Below are 17,586 nucleotides of genomic sequence, written 5' to 3'. Positions count from 1 at the left end.
CGCCAGGCACACTGTAGCCATTATACTGCCTCTCACAGCCCCGCTTTCTCTAATCCTACTCTTTCCTCTCGCTGCTGATTCCTTCTCTTGGTTTATCCTCCCCTCCAAGCCCCCCAGAATCCCCTTAATCAGCATCTAGCCGGCTGCTGTCACAGCAGGAAAATTGATAGGATCTGCATTGCAGATGAATCAGTAGAGCCAGATTAGCTGCTGATGCTGATGATGAGGCGTCCTCTCTCAGCACCGCTGCTCTCTGCAGTTTCCTTTGTCTTCTGCTGTCTGCGTCTGTGTGCAGTTAGTCAGATGCTTTCAGCTGCTGGTGCCAGCTAGTTGCATTCCTGCTGACAGATGCCCCAGCTTCTGATACAGCAGCACCATCTAGAGATCAATGCAGGGTATATTATTACAGGTAATTTGCACATCTGCTGCCTGAGGAGAAGAAGCAAAATGGGAAAATAATCAATCTCAGCTAAGGCAGGACCAAGTGTCTCTAGACTTTATTTCCAATGCAAAGAACTGAGAGAGATACCATTTGTAGTGAGGGTAAATGAATCTGGACACCTAAAAGGGAAATGTGAGAAATGTTGTAGCTCCCAAAGCATTTTAGGGCCTTTGAGAAAGAAATTACAGTAAAACCTCTCTTATCTAGCATCCAAGTAACCAGAAAGCTCAATTACCTGGCATTTCTGATATCTCCCAATGCCAATCTTCAACCTAGTAGCCAAGACTAGTATAATGCCCAGTAGGTTATGCAATTACACATTCTGTACTCTAATGCAAAAGAGCAAGCAAGCTGAAATCGGGGATTTATTTTTAAAAAGCAGCAGCCAGGGTGTGTCACAGGATCATTACAGAGTCAGCCCAATCTCTACACCTTCTACAGCTACAATGATCATTTATGTTGATAACGATGACCCTGAGGTACTGCGAGATCCAGCCGCTCTTTCTGAATCATCAAGGAATAAATTCTATTCCGTGTAGTTTCAGTGTTGTATATTTTTAAATGATCCGAGTGTACGCCATGCACTGACCATAGTGATAGGTAGGGTCAGAACTTCTGCGTGGAAAACTTTATCTGTATACACCTCAGTGCTTCAGAAAACCATCCACTCTGCAGTGCAATATTACCGTATACTGTGTTATATTTATTTACTGTATTACATTCTAATTCTTTGAAAAGTGGCACTCCATTGGCAAGTGTCACTATGTGTTAACCAGAATATTTGATTAACGAAGCACCCCCATTCTCCCAAAATTCTGAGTAACAGAGCTTTTCCTATGCTGAGTTGTGTGACTACACAGTTGTAATCCAGAACCTTAAGGGAAGCCTTAGGTGACGGATGTACATCAAAGAGATCTCAGACAAGAACGTAGGACTAAATAGAGGTCTTAGCCTTTAAGTTCAAAGTACAATTCATTTCAAGCATTTGGTATCACTTTGCTTCTAAGGGAAGGTGAATATCAACTAGGGACTACAGCTGTGTGCCAGTTTTCAGATGAATAGTATATTCTCAGAAAAAGCAGGTTTAGGTCAATCAAAACAATTCATCACTTCAGGCAGCATTCAGCAACAGAGCTTTAGTTAAAAATAATTGATTGTTTTGAGTTGAAAGATTTTGTTTTGTTGTTTTCGAAAGGAAACTGTTCAGCGTTCAAAACAACATTTCATTTAGAAAATTAATTAGATTTCTTAAAAAACAAAACAAAACAAATAGGTAACTCCCCAATCACTGGGCCAGCTACTTCTCATGCAGCCCTTGCTGTCAGGCTATAGGCAGCTTCCACTCTTGCACTATTCAAAAAATCTTCGCTTCGGGCTTTGTCTTAGTGTAACAATACACTGACTTGGGGACTGGGTTTATTAAAGTGAAATAAACTCAAAACCCCAAATAAAAACCATACACCAAACCCAAGATTTCTCTTCCTCACCTTCCAGCTTAGGTTCTTTGCAGTCTGTCTACCTAAAGGGCTTTTCACACTCTCTGCACATTGAGCTACAGCTTCCTGAACTCCTCTGCTGCAATGCTCTTCTCCTTTTGTACTGAAATAACTGGATTCCTCCCAGATAAGGCTTATTCTGAAATAATAGCTGGTTTAGCCCCAGACTTTCCAGCCAAGCCACCCTATTAAAAACCTAATCTCTCCCTATCCCCTGAAAGAAACTTAAAAAAGTAGTTCTGGTGATGTAAAATGTTTTGTTAAAACAAAAATAAAGTATTTCATTTCAAATTGAATTTGGAATTTTTTTTCTTTTCAGTTTTTTTGTTTAAGTGAGAACAAGCTGCAGAAAATCTATTTGGAGTCAACCTAAACTGATTTTTAAAATAAGCTTTTGATTCAGACAATAAACCAAAAAAATCAGTTACACATTCAGCTCTGCAATAGACCCTAAAGTGGGTGACATCTGCAGGAGAGCAGTCCCACTGATTTCATTGGCATTACTCACGTAAAGCTTTATTGCTTATCATGTGCACATATAGGCATTATATGCCCATATCTGTTCCTTTAACTGTTGGTACTGTGTCACCATGGTATCTGAGGGTATGTCTACACTACAGGGTATTTTGAAATAAGTTATTTTGGAATAATAACTCCTAAAATAACTATTTCAAAATCACGTGTCCACACTACAGGAAAGCCTTGAAATTAGTCTGAGGCAGGCTCCCCTAATGTGGATGTGCTAGCTTGATTTAAAGCCCCAGGAAGCACTGGGGAGTAATTACAGTAAACTTCTGATGATCCAGCACCTTTAGGACCCAGGGGGTTCCAGATGATCAGATATGCAGGACTATCGGAAGGGGGGGCTATGAGGGGTCTGGGGTGGGGTGGGGTGGGGTAGGGGCGATGCTGCCCCAGACCCTTCATAGCCCCCCTTCTGATAGTCCGACTCTGCCCCAGGCATCCCCGATTCAGCCGCTGCTGGTCAATTTCAGCAGTGGCTGAATTGGGGACGCCTGCGGCAGAGCAGCTGGGGTGCTTCCGGGTTGGTCCCACAGCGCCGAGGGGTGGTGCTACGGGACCAAACTGGCAGCACCCCAGCTGCTCTGCCCCTGGCTTCCCCAATTCAGCTGCTGGTCAGTTTCAGCAGCGGCTGAATCTGGAATGCCTGTGGCAGAGCAGCTGGGGTGCTGCCGGGTTGGTCCCACAGCGCCGAGAGGCGGCGCTACGGGACCAACCCGGCAGCATCTCAGCTGCTCTTCCCCCGGCTTCCCCAATTCAGCTGCTTGTCAGTTTCAGCAGCGGCTGAATCGGAGAAGCTGGGCGCAGAGCAGCTCCAATTGTCCGGCTGCCCGGAGCACTTCCGGGTTCCCAATGGTGCCGGACCATCAGGAGTGCCGGAGCATTGGATGCTGGACCAATGGAGTTTTACTGGACTCTGAATGGCCCCAGGGAGGAGCTATTTTGAAATAGCAATTTCTATATAGGTGTTATTCCTTGTGAAATGAGGGTTTATAATTCTGGAATAAGAAGCCTGTTATTTCAAAATAATTGCTTGCTGTGTGGCCCCTCACCTTGTTACAGGTTGAAATTCTCTTAACCGGGACTTTCTGATCTGGCAACATCTGTGGTCTGGCAGGAACATGGATGTTCAAGGACCAGAGTCCCAGTGGAGAACTAGCACCTCAGAGCCCTGCAAGTTGGCAGAGCTGTGGGAGCACCACGCCCAGCAGCAGGGCTTCCCAGTAGGGCAGCAGAACCCCACACGTGGCAGTAGAAGCCCACACAGGGGCTGCGGGGCTGCTCGGAGCGGCAGCAGGAGCCAGGATCTGCAGTGGGAACTTGGCACAAAGAGGAAGTGGGGCTGCACAGCTCGGCACTGAGAGCCTAATGTGTGAAGGCAGCAGGGCTGCCAGGCACTGCAGTAGGAGCCTGATGAGAGCACAGGCAGTGGGGCTGCCAGGCGCGGCAGTAGGAGCCTGGGGAGCACAGGCAGCGGGGCCTGACAGGGTAACGGGGCCATCAAGAGGGGGGAGCCAGCTGGAAGGGCAGCGATCAAGACAGAGCTGCAGGGGGCTGGAGGCAGGAGGTCCAGAAATGACCACCCCAGTCCTGCAAAATCCCTCATTTGGGACTAGTCAGGTCTTGAGGGTGCCAGACCAGGAAGGTCCAATGTGTATTTCAAAATAATCTTGTAGTGTAGACATGCCCTGAGAAACTAACTGCCCATTAGTGTAATATCTGAGTATCTCCTAAACATTAACCAATTTCTATCACAACACACCCGTGTAGAAGAGTTTTACAGATGGGGAAACTAAGGCCCACAGTGATTTAAGGGATTTACTCAAGGGTCTCTCAGAAAGGTAGTGTATGAGTTGACAACTGAACCCAGTTCCCATTAGTTCTAGTCAAGTACTCTAGCCAGTGCTTGTACCTCTTATCTATCTGGACAACTAGTAGGTATCCTGTATTGTAAGCATCCAATAACTGTCCAAGTTTCCCTGCCTAGTTGCTTTCATAGGAACAAATGCCCATTAAATACTTTTACAGTAGCTTGGTTTGTATTTCAGAGAAACAGATGTTAACTTCCTGATTTGACCATTTCTTTGGAGCAGTGCCCTATGGTACTTGAAGTCCTCTAGGGCATTGTGCTTCAAACTGATATGTATTAATTAAAGAAAAAATTTTAAACCCTCACCCTCCTCTCTGCACAGCAGTGACTCTACTTTGTGAGCTAAAAAAGCAAATCTGACAGGAAAGCAGGAAGTTCTCAATAGTTTAACTTGGATTATTTCACCAGGTTTCTTTCATGTTTGAAATAATGAGACAAGAAAGACCATGTGGGATTAAACAGAGATGTTAGAGGGAAGAGATTAACAGTGTGATTAGTTACAGGCCTTCAGATTGGGTCTAGGAAAGCTAAGATTGTGTGACAGATTCAAGGACTAAATGATTATTTACAAAGAGCTGTTTCTAATGTGGAGTTTGTGATTGTGCATGTCACCATGCACTTTAAGCATAGCATAGAAAGGCCGTTATTATGCCCTTCACTTATGTGCTAATATAACTGTGTATTTTCCCTGCAAATACAATTACAAACTATGGCTACATTTTCTTTCCCTTGCTTAGTCATAAATCACATGGATGACTGTTTTTTCTCTGTCCAGATGAATTGCAGAGGTGGATGATTATTCAGAGGCATAACGATTGTGATGGAAGCAGTGAAAAATAATCCATACGGGTGTGTCTATACTTCATGGCTCCATCGACGGAGCCATGTAAATTAGTTTATTTGACATAGTCAAAGAAGAGGGGATTGAAATAATCCTCACTTCATTAAAATAAACATGGCCGCCGAGCTGTGCCGACGATCAGCTGATCCGAAACAGCGCTATAGTCTAGACACGATCTGTCGGCTGGGGAAGCCTTTGCCGACCAATCCTGTAAACCTCATTTCACAAGGCATAAGGGATTGGTCGGCAAAGGCTTCCCCAGCCAACAGATCTGTGTCTAGATTGCCATGTTGTGTCGGATCAGCTGCTCATTGTCATAGCGCGGTGGCCATGTTAATTTTAATGAAGCGGGGATTATTTAAATCCCCGCTTCTTTGACTATGCCGAATAAACTAATTTATATGGCTCTGAAGACGGAGCCATGTAGTCTAGACACACCCTGCATGTCCCTTATAGACATTGATTGAGGTGCCATGTATTTTCCTAGTATTCCCAGCAATATCAAGTCAAGTATACAAAGGCTAACACTTCTGCGAAATGGAGCAAAACTGATTAATATTGAAGCCAAATCAGGTCAACAGCACTGTACAGATGACAGTGTTATAAGTCCAAACTTTCATGTAAACAATGAATGTGTACTGTGACTCCACAGAGTAATATGCCATCATACTGAAAAAGAACGTAAATGATAGCTGGATGGACTAGAAAAGATATGAAGTTGACATGAATAGGGCTGAGTCATCTAATCTTGTAAAGGGAAATTGGCCATTTATTTCTGAATATTAGTTTACAGAGGATTTCCTTCTAAACTTAGTGATGGCAGGACCTCAAAAGACTCACAGGGCTGTTTCTTACTAACTACATGAGGAACACGGCCCTCTGTCATTAGTGTCAAATACTTAATGTTTATATTGCATAAACATCCAATAATTATAACACTGTATTCTGCTATTAGAAGCCCACCTGCATCAGTGTTCCCTGTGAGTTGAGTGCTTGAGCGACCACCCAGGCGATATTCAAATACCATCCAGCTGATTAGCAGAGTGCCCACAGCCAGCAGCATTTGTTTCACTGGTAGCGCACATCCACACATGACTTGGTGCACATAACAAAATGATTCTGCACGTGAATGGAAAAAAAATTAGAGGGAAGATTGGCCTGCAGCTGTGTCACCTCCAGTACTGCTGAAAGAAGTTAAACAGAGTTGGGATTGATCATTACTTACACCTCAGACTTGTAACAAAAACTCAAGTATTGGTAGAGTTAACTCAAGTCTTAGACTTCTCATGGAGGGCCCCCAGTTCTGCATCACTTTATCTCACTGAAAGTATTTACTTGTGCAAGTAATCAGATAGTTTATTTAGGTAAATTGATCTACGGGAGTCAATACTGTGACAAGGGCATTAAGCATGCACTTCCTAGCTTTCTTCAATCAGGGTCTAATTCCCCTATATGATGTGAAAGGAGCTATATGACTGGAGGGGTTCTCTTTTGGCACAGTTGTAAATCTGAGGACGTGACAACTGATGCTCATGAAAATTTCCCATGGCATTTTTCATAAGAGCAGAGGCCTGGTAAAATTACAATCTGGGTAATTATGGTCTACCAAAACCCACACAGAGCACCCACGGGGAAAAATTATTAGCTGTGGAGAACTCTCCGGTGGCAAGATCCCCCCTCGACCTCCTTCCCCAATGCCTCTTGTATTCTAGTGGCTCAAGACTTGCCTCCTCCTCCTCCCCCCGAGTACTTTTGGAATACAGCAAACAGCTGATTCATGGTGCTCAAACTTTAGGAGGTAGGAGTGGAAGTGGAGTAGTGGCAGGAGAAGATGGAACAGCGGGAGGAGTTTGGGGGGAAGAGTGGAGTGGGGGCTGTGTCTGCATTGGGGGTAATGTGACTGTCACTTATGATTTTTTCACACCCCAGACTAATATAGCTAATATAATTTTATTATGTGTAGACCAAGCCTAATGCAGCTCACCTAGCTCACAGAAAATCCCAATACCTAAATTGTAACCATTCACAGAAATGAGATGAGCAGTATTTATCTCCTCTTTACCTTTATTACTATTAATTGATTGAATTAACATATTACAACCTAATTAATACTATGAAATTTATAACAAAGGAAGGTGAATTGTATCAACATTATTTCTAAAGACTGGCATAAAAAACTCCTTCCCGTAGAAGCATTCAGATTTCAGCATTCATATCTGATGACCTTCTTCGGTTCTTTTTTTCCCTGCAGTACGGTTTTCTCATTAGTAATGCAAAGGCAGCACTCGCACCAGTGATACATTTTTAAAAATCTTGTTAGCTTTATTTTACCTGATGGAATTACAGTTCTGTCTAAGTATGTTTGCTCGGGGAAACCATGGAGTGGCATTTGGAATTTTTTTTCCTTGGGTTGGAACAAATCTCCAGCTGCCTTATTGTGGACTGTCTCTGAGGATGACCTCACAGTTCTGCAGGAGATTATCCTGAATAATGCTGAGAAAGCACAATTAGAACAGGTTGCTGCAGGAAGCTGAAAGCGCTTTCTCCTTCCTCACCCTTATGCTCTCACATGTGGATTGCATATGATGCTGTGGCCTGCCAAGAACTGTTAGGGACAAAGAAAACAAATGTAGAAATGTGGCAAAAGGGTGAGAGAATACAGCCCCCAAAATCACAGTGAACCTTCTAGCAGCTGTTTATTAAACTCTACTCTCCCCACAGCATTTTTTTTCCACAGCTGGTTGAAATTGACATATCTTCATTGGCTTCAATAGAATCATGGTGCTTTCCATCAACTGAGAATTTAGTGCTGTGTTTTCCATATTTTCAGATAGTTATCAGGCTGGGGGAGGGTTAAATGAACAGTTTGTTTATAACAATTTTTCAAAGCAGGATATTGAATGCCAAGGCTGTTTTACTACTGCACATTTGGATTTAAGTTCTTATTTGAGTTGCTCCTAGTCAGTTTAATATTATTTAACACCTGACAGTGGCTTTTGAAGTAAGAATGCTGCTAAACATTTAAGAGAAAGAAGAATAAGTTGGAGGAAAGAGATGCAAACAGAGATTTTATTTCCCTACCTTCACTACTGCTTATAATGAGTGATCTGCAAAAGGATATTCGTCTGTTTATAAGATTGCAAAAGGAGAGAGGAGCTATCTAGCTTTTGTTTAAAAGAGGCCCAGATTGTCTCTGGGCCTTGCATTGATGTTTCATAGACACATTCAGGAAAGACACCTTCCTCCCCGTGTGCACTCAATGTTTTGACGAAGGATCCCAGAATCTGGACTCAGAGTTATACAAAGACTGTGTGGCCATAGGGACACAAACCAGGGCAAGGAGAAGCGTGGAGAAAGCTGAATCTTGGCAATGAATTCCCTGTTCTGGCCCTCAGAGCTGGCCAGGCAGACTATGAAAGCAAACTGCACAATTCCATTTCAACCAGATCCGGCTAGAAGCACTGATTAGCAGATCAATGTACTTAGCTCCAGTCTGATGATGGCAGCAGCAGCTGTCAATAAGTGCAAGGACAGGTGAACAGAACAGAATATCCGAATATACCAGACACAATCAGGGGATTAAAAGCTGCATGTGGTTTCCCCGTCTCTGGTTTCTGCCATTCCTACTCAAAGGGTCAGAACATAGGATGCTTCCATTCTGTTTATGTCTGTGAGTGCCACTAGGGATGATCTGGTACATGATCCCGAATAGCGAAGTTTGGACCGGGAGACCAGACGGTATATAAAAATGTGTTTTGCCTTGAAAAAGCTGATGAAGTTAAAACCCGTCCTGTAGTATCTGACTGCAATCTCTGGGGAATCTGAAGCATTTGACAACTCTTGACTTAGTGAAAGCACAACGCTCATGTGAGACTTAATCCCCTTTCATTTATCTTTAACCTCCACATCAGGTCCATTTTGATTACAATGATGATATGGCTGATGGTGCTTTGGGTTCCCATCCATCAGGCAAGCCACCAGTGGTGTCAGCAGTTGTGAATTCAGTGCTCTATTCGGGTCAGATTTTTAAAGGTATTTAGATGCCTAACTCACAGTTGATTTCACTGCCAGGAAACACAATAGGAAAATATTCCCAAACACATCCTAGAATCATAGAACCAAAGGGTGTAAAGGGATCACAAGGGTCATCTAGTCTAACCCCCTGATGAGACGCAGGCTTTCTTGTGTCTAAAACATGCAAGACAGATGGCTATCTAGCCTCCTTTGAAAACCTCCTGCGAAGGAGTTTCCACAACCTCCCTAGGCAGTCTGTGCCACTGTCCTATTCTTTGTCCTACTCTTTGTAAAGTTAGGAAGCTTTCCTGAGATTTAATATAAATCTGCTAACCTGTAGTTTGAACCCAATGCCTCTTGTCCTGCCCTCTGTGGCAAATGAGAACAACTTTTCTCCATCTTTTTAAGACAGCCTTTCAAGTATCTGAAGTCTACTATCATGTCCCGACTTAAGCTCCTCTTTTCCAAAATAAGCATACCCCAAAATGTCTTCAGGGCCTGTATTTCTGCAGAGAATTCAATTAAACTGGATTGAATTATAATCTGACAAACTCTTCAGAATTGAATGATATACTTCTAGGGCCAGATTCTCAGCTGGAGTAGATCATAATAATCCCATGAGGGATTGACACAGAAGCATGGAGTGCAGGGTACTGGAAGAAGAGGCAGAGATGCAGTAAATACACTCTTCAAAATATTATATAGGAAACTTCCTGTTTTGAGTGTGTCTCATTAGCTCTGAAAACAAAACAAAAGAAAACAAAAGGAAACAAGCAAACAAACAAACAAACCCATGCCACCAAAACTACAAATCTTAGACCCTGTAGGGCCTTGTTCCCAGATACAATCCTTTTATTGTGTGTACACAATAACATCAACGTGTGCACATTTTGAACACCCTGGATTCTTTAATGAAGGTGTTAAAATCTAGTAGCGGAGGCGACATCTATACTGCACCTCTCTTGTGCAAAAGCTTAAGCAAATGACGTGCGGATTAGCATATTTTTTCAGGAAGAACAGTTCTTGCACAAGAGGGGTTTTTTGCACAAAAAGGAGCTGTGTACATAGCTCCTTTTTGCACAAAAGCCTCTTGTGTGAAATTGATCTCTAATTAATTATGCAAATGAAGTGCAGTAACATGCTAATCCGTGATTCATTTGCATAAGCTTTTGCGCAAGAGAGGTGCAGTATTGATGTATCCTGGGTGTGCAGGTATCTGTTAATACAGCATTACACAGTCTCAAAAAGGAAGTAGGGGAGACGTTATACGGGGTCTTTTTTTGCGGATTCTACCCTAGTGCAGCTGTTCCCAATCTTTTTCCATCATGCCTCCCTTACCTGTAATGGAACCTGTCCTTACTTCCTCCATCCCAGCCTAAACCTGCCCCATCACTGCACTCTGGAGCTCTATTGTGCATAAAGAGTCCTTATGCAATGCACAGGATCACTTTGCTCATCTGGTCCATTGGCCTCTTGCCCCCATGCAATCCCATGACAATGTTTAAATTGTGCCCTTACATTTTGTTGAACTTGATTGCAGGTCAGCAGTTTCAATGGAGGCTGAGCAAGCCAAACTGATGTGTCAAAGCAAATCATGTCCAGTTTATAGCTGACGGTAAAAATCATGCAGCATCTAACCCCACACAAGGTGAACTACGACCACACTGCCTATATTGTGAGCCTCCATTACCTATTAGCCACCTCTTTTAGCCATGGTATTAATTTCCTCAGAGTGTTGTAGGCCGGGGACAGCACCCTCTAGAGTGGGCACTGGGTACCTAAACAGGGAGAGCAGGTTTATAAACATTTTGGTGATGCCCGAAATGATCAGCATCCCCACTCCTTCCACACTTGAGCTAACTCCCCCCCCCCCCCAACATACCTAATGCTCTGAGAGAGAGTTTGGGTGGGGGAAAGCTGAGGTGGGGGGTGTTTGGGGATTGGGATGCAGAAGGGATGAAGGGTGCAAGCTCTGGAAGAGTGTTTGGGAATTAGGGTGTAGGAGGGGTGCAGATTGCAGGCTCTGGGAGGGAGTTGGACACAGGTGGAAGACTGAGACAGTGTTCCCTGTAAACTACGCACTTGCTTGCCCACTGAGGAGAGATTCAAATGCTGCCCAGTGGATTAGCAGAGGGGCCACAGCTAGGTTTTTTGTTTATTCTGGTGGTGCACATTCACACATACCTCGGTGCACATAAAATTTATTCTGCACATGGATGAAAAAGATTAGAGGGAACATCAGTCCGGTCCAGGGGTAGGGATCCTGAGAGAGAGTTTGGAGGTTGGCGGGGGAGAGTGAATTTGGGGGCAGGATGGGGGTAGAGGTGAGAGTGCAGGCTCTGGAGGGAATGAAGTGCACTCAGGGGTGTGGGGGGAGTGCATGGTGGGTGCCACTCTTACCTGGGTGCTCTCCCCTCTGGCAAATCCCTCCTGGAGACATGGGGGGTCTCTTGGTGCTGCTGCTCCTGCATGCTCCCCCACCCCCTTGCCACCCTGCACGCTCCCCCCATGTGTCCTCTGGCCCTGCCTGCTGCCCTTGGTGATTTATAAGGCCCCGGGGGTCCTGCCAGCACCGCAGCAGGTTTAAAGAAGCTTCTGGCCACTCATCCTGGCTGCCGAATGTGCATTCCTGCTGCGGGGGGGAGAGGGGTTTCCTTGCCATTTGTTGCTCAGTGTCCTATCCCTACACCCATACCCATCTCCCCCCTCCCTGCTGCACTCCCTAGCTCTGCTGGCCACACCCTACATCAGCCCTTCTCCCCACCCTCTCCACAGGGGCTGCCGCTGACACCCAAGCTGCCCTTCACCACAGCATCACACTCAGAGGGTGGGGATGGAGCATGGGGCAGGAACAGTGGCAGGAGGTGGGGGAGAGGATGGTATCAAGCTTCCCCTCACCATAGCCTCATGCTGGGGGGTAGGGCTTGAGGCTGCCCCTTGCCTAGTGTGGGACAAGAGTGGTAGCTGGAGGTGGGGGAGGACTTCGTGAGACATACACCCAAGGAGCCCTCGAGTCAGCAGCTGGTCAAGCGCAAGGACTTCCTCTCCCCTTGTTCCACAGAAAACCCCCTCACTGTCATCTCTGGGGGTGGAGTCAGGAGACAGGGAGAGAGGAGGCCTGGCTCTCATATTACATACTCTTTCTTCCTCTCTCCTGCCTCACAGGTACAACAGTCCGGGGCCACCCTGCTGCCTCAGCATGGCTCCTTTGCAGCTTGTTTGCAGTTCTGCAGGCAGCAGCTTTCTAATTCCCAGGGAGAGAGGCTGCAGCCACCCTTAAGCAGGGCAGAGATCTAACTCTAAACATGGCTGGAACCAACCTGACATGTCAGTGCCCTCAGCCATCAGAGGTGCTACAACTAGGGTACTGGGGGTGCTGCTGTACCCACTGTTAAGCGGTTTCCATCATATACAGGGTTTACACTTTGGTTTAGTGGCTCTCACAACCCCTACTATACAAATTGTTCCAGCACCCTTTTCCGCTATTGGATATTGTGCATGAACAGTGCCCAAAATTTCTGAGTTGCTCACGCCAGATGTCTTTTGTTATGTGTTCTCTGAGTATGCCTGACAGATCAGGGCCCACAGGTGGAATAAAGTGAAAACAACCAGCATGAGAATCCCACTAATGCTTAGGCATGAAGTAGGGCTCCAAGGAATTGGTTAGCTGTGGACTTCAGGACTTAAGTGGCTTGGCACATCACCATCAGCATGATTAAGTGGCAGCTGAAAACTGGTTTTGAGCATGCCTGTAGCACCTAAATGCTGGATTTAAGTACCTATAGAGACAGAAGTAATAAGTAATAAGTTTGAGACCTTTGCTCAAATGAAGTTTTGATATAATGCACTAAAATGTATGGAATTCATTATGTATAAGAGATCTTTCCATTGAAATTCAGGCCCCCAATGTGCCATCTTTATTCATGTAGCGTAAGAATCTGGGGAAAGGATAAAATATGATAGATGTGTACATTGTAAGTCAATTAATGAAATACCATTTTTAACATTCAAAAAACAAAAGAGACCTCCAGACTAAAATGAAAACAATTTATAATATAAATTAATTTTAATGCCATATATTATTACCCTGTGGAACTCACTGCAATAGGATAGTATTGAAGCAAATAGCTGACTAAGACGTTAATGGGATAAAATATTTAAATGAATAAGGGTAACTTATGTAGCTACACTAGATATAAGAAATATTTTAAAAACTATTTCAAGACCATCCTATTTCAAGACCAAAGTTTTTCACAAGCAGAAGTGAGGCAGCACTTCCTCAGGATACAGAATCACAAAATTGGGGAAATGATGGAGATTTTATGTTTTGCTTTGAAACATCAGGTATTAGCTTCTTAGATATATTATCTTAGATGTACCACTGCTGTGTATTTTTATGCCAGTTTCCATAGTCGCATAGAAAGTAATTTAACATTTTTATAAAGCCTCATGTCGTCAATTATTTGGAAGCAAGTTATTAAAATAAATCCAGACCCTGCTTCCATGAGCATCAATGACAAAACTTCCATTGACTTCATTGGGAATGGGATTGGGCAGATAGGCCCAAATCCTGAAATGAACTTCACATGGACCGAGGAACTGGAAGGTACTCAGGCATGCTGATAACTATAGTGTAAGAACTAGAATAGATTTGAATAGCCCACATGGAGTCCATAAGAGGACTGATGATGTAGTCTCATCCATCCATATGTCCATCGAGAAGATGATATGCAAAGTCTCCCTTTCAGTAAGAACTTATTTTACTAATAATGAATCCTACTTTTACCCTTTTTTTGATAACTTTTCATTATATTCCCCAAAAGGAATGACCTTTATAGGAAGAAATATTAAGGTAAAAGGTATACTGTGTTTTAAAGAAAAAAATGTAAGTAAATAAAAGCTCAATAAACCCTTTTAAATGAACATGTTTTCTTTCTTCAGAACCAAATGTCCATTGCATTTTTAAAAAGCGTGACTGCTTGCTCTGTAGAAAGAGCTAGTGTCCTTCCACCCTATAACAGCTCCCCCACTTTTTGGAGCTGGTAGCAGCAGTGATAAAGTGAGGAATATTAGAACCATCTCAGAACCTTGCACATTCTAACATTGTCTGAGCCTTTTAGGTGAAAAAAACAAAACCCTAGTCACTCTTATCATTTGAGCCTACAGAACTTTACATCTAGCCTGTGTTAAGTGATTGATTTCTATAGGAGCAGAAGCAGGACCAATATTTGCAACGTTTCCCTCATGAATTACAATATCCATCATTCAATTACATCTCTCCCTCTCCCCCCAACACACAAACACACTTTCCAGGATTGTGACACACCAAAAGGTAATGAGTCACATGATCTGCAGGTGGCTGGATCATTTTCATACAGGAGTCTTGTTTACAAATGCTGGACTGAAACAATGTGTCTTTATTTGTATATGAATACCCTGTTGTACCAAGCAGGCGCATTGGCTAAATAATATTAATTATTATGAAATTCTATCCTAGCTGACAACATCTTGGCATTGGGGCAGGGTGGAAAGTCAGGATGCTTGCGCTCAGATTTCAAAGACAGGCAGAGGGAATCCCTCTTTTTAGCAACTGTGCATAGTACAGTATACTGTATATAAGGGATACTATAAGGCTAGATTATAACTGTACACTGTGCCCTGAACAGAGTGCGGTGCCTAGCTGTACCTCCCTAGAGGAAAGCACATACTTAACTGAGATTCATAATCTGTCTCCTGCCCCACACCCATTCCTGAAAGCTCCGTCTGCACTACAAGGTTTTTGCGCAAAAACCTGGGGAGTGTCCACACCTCAAATGAGCTCTAGCGCAATTAAATGGACAGTCAAATGGCAGAACAGAGGGCTTTTTCCGCCATAGGTAAACCTCCTTTTCTGATGCATAACTGCTTTTAGCACGACAGCTATTGCTCAAGAAGGCAAGCGTGGACACTCCAGAGGGGGTTTTGTGCAACAGTTGGCCTCCAGGGGAAAAAATGGCCTCTGGGGCACACCAGCCAACTCAATCAGAACTCTGTTGTTCCTGGCTGCTAGCACTCTTTAAAGCCACAGGCACCCTGCACAAGCCTTGTGGCTGCAAGATGGCAGGAAGCAGGAGTCTTCAGGACTCCACTGTGCTGCAGCCACCAATGTCCTCAGAGCAAGCTCCCCGAGACCACCTTGGCCCTTCAGTGAATAAGCCACAGGGGTCACAGGACCTCCCAAGGGGGACCAAGAGGCGTGCCCCCACCTGGAGCAGGCCAGAAATAAAAACCCTGCAGGAATTGTGGAGTTACAAGGACTCCCTGCAGGACCCCCAGGCAAAGCGCCGCGATGCGGTAATCTACTCCCGCATGGCCGTATCCCTGGAAGAGTGAGGTCACCCTGCCTGGACCATGAAGAAAGTCTGGACTAAGGTGAAGGAGCTCCATCAGGGATACGTGAAGGCCAGTGAGCAGAGGGAGCACTCAGGGGCAGGACCCGAAACTTGCCTGTACTACCAGGAGCTCAACCACATCCTTGGCGGGGGGGGGGGGGGGAGAGGCGAAGAACCCTCTTCCCCCTCCATTGTGGTGGACTCCGGGATGGAACAGTCCATCCCCCAGCAGCTGGAGCCTGTCCCCGAACTGGAGGAGACAATGGGGCAGGTCCAGCCACCAACAAAGGAGGAGGAGGAGGAGGATGAGCAGGACAGTGGCACCATCACCCTGTCCCAGGAGCCAGTCCCTGCCAGCCTGGATGTCTCCCAGGCCTCCAAAGAGGCTTGGGAGGGAACCTTAGGCACATTGGCACACACAGGCACACAGGGTGGGGGAGGTGGGTGCATAGGCAGTGGGGGTCACACTGTCACACCAGCTGCTAGGTCAGCACATGCTGCTGCAGTCTGGGCATGTGCCACCATGTTCAGTGGGAGGTTGTGTCACGTGGCCACAGCAGCCAGCCCCTCTCCATGCCTGGGAGCCTGCTGCCAGCCTCATTCCTGGCCACAAGAGTCTTGGCCCCAGAGGGGAAGGGGGACCACAGCCAGCTGCAAGCAGGCTACTTGCAAGGGTGCAGGACAAGGCCCCCCCTGGAGTGCAGCACACAGCACCTGGTCACACCTGCACGTGAAAGGCAGCAGCCACTCCCACCTAATAGCCCAGCCAGCTACAAGTGTGTGTGCAGACCCCAGGGAGGGGCAAGCTGCTCACTGCTCCTCTGCTTCCCGTGAGTGGATCCACTGTGGTCGTACACTGCCCTTGCCTGCCTGCCTGCCTGCCTGTGGTATGTATGTGGGGTAGGGGGCCGGAGGGGCAGCATGGTCCCCTGGCCACCTCGGGGCCCCTGTCACATAAGGAGTGCTGTCATGCCACACATGGCCTTGCACCTGCCGCTCACAAAGGAGGGCACAGCCTCAGGGAATGTGTGTGCAGGGTGGACTGACAGTCCCTCTTTCTTGTGTCTTCTCCACAGCCAAAGCAACCGGGACAGAGGGCCCAGCCACACCACCGCTGCAGCCACCACCCAGAGTCCAGACAAGCCACAGACAAGCCAGGCCTTGGGAGGAGCTGATGCGCCATCTGCAGTGGCAGCAGCAGGCGTGGAGTGACCTGATGGCACGCTGCAACACCCTGCTGGACATCCTGTCCTGCCCAGGGGAACAGGAGCCTGCTGCTGCTGCTCCCGCCTTCCACCTTCCTGCCCCCCTTCTTCTCCCAATGGCCCACCCGTCCGCCCACTCTGCCATGCTTCTGTTCCCTCCCTTCCCCGTGGTCCTGGCTCCTCCTCCATCATGCCTATGACCCCTCCTATGGCTCCTCCTCCTGCCCCCTGCCAACCCTGACCCACTCCAGCCACCCTCCCCTCCCCCTCCACCCAGCACTTTGGGGCCCCAAGAGCCACCCAATCTCTATGACGTACCTGCACACAAGGGGGCTCAGCTATCCACCCCAGTTCTCCTCCCAGTCCTCATCCTCCCTCCCCGTGATGATCCCCCCTCCCATTTCACACAGCCCCCTCCCCCGACCACCCTCATTTTTGTTAAATAAAAAGACTAATTTTGATTGAAAATCAAACAGGTGTGTTTATTGGGAGGTCGGGGTGGGGGAAGGGGAGGGGTAAGAGGGGGGAGGAAGAAAGAAGGAAGGGTGAAGGCCTGGGGGAGCTTTACAGTGGTTCCTGCAAGAACCTCTCCCTCAGGGCCTCCTGGATGTGCACCCTGGCTTCATGGGCTTGAAGGGTCGTAGCTATCCAGGGCTGCTCAAAGCCCCAGCCCTCGTGGGTGGCCTCTGCCACCCATGCAGGGAGGAAGGCCTCCCCCTTGTGCTCCACCAAGTAGGGGAGCATGCAGCAGGCCCCCACCACCTTGGGATATTCTGCTTCCCAACGTCCAGGTGGGTGAGGCGGCAGCGGAACCGTCCTTTCAAA

General features: G+C 46.3%; 1 long non-coding RNA gene across 1 annotated transcript in view; it reads left to right on the top strand.

Moving 5' to 3' along the window:
- The window catches only part of LOC112543792 (uncharacterized), a 181,653-nt gene extending 164,518 nt beyond the window's left edge, over positions 1-17,135 (top strand). The window contains exon 3 of the long non-coding RNA XR_012902506.2: positions 16,633-17,135. This is a non-coding gene — a long non-coding RNA (uncharacterized LOC112543792). The remainder of the gene's footprint in view (positions 1-16,632) is intronic.
- Positions 17,136-17,586: the final 451 nt, after the last annotated feature.

Source organism: Pelodiscus sinensis, chromosome 3, assembly GCF_052426305.1.
Source record: "Pelodiscus sinensis isolate ZL-2025 chromosome 3, ASM5242630v1, whole genome shotgun sequence".
Lineage (NCBI taxonomy): Eukaryota > Metazoa > Chordata > Testudines > Trionychidae > Pelodiscus > Pelodiscus sinensis.
This window is presented reverse-complemented; position numbering and strand designations above follow the sequence as displayed.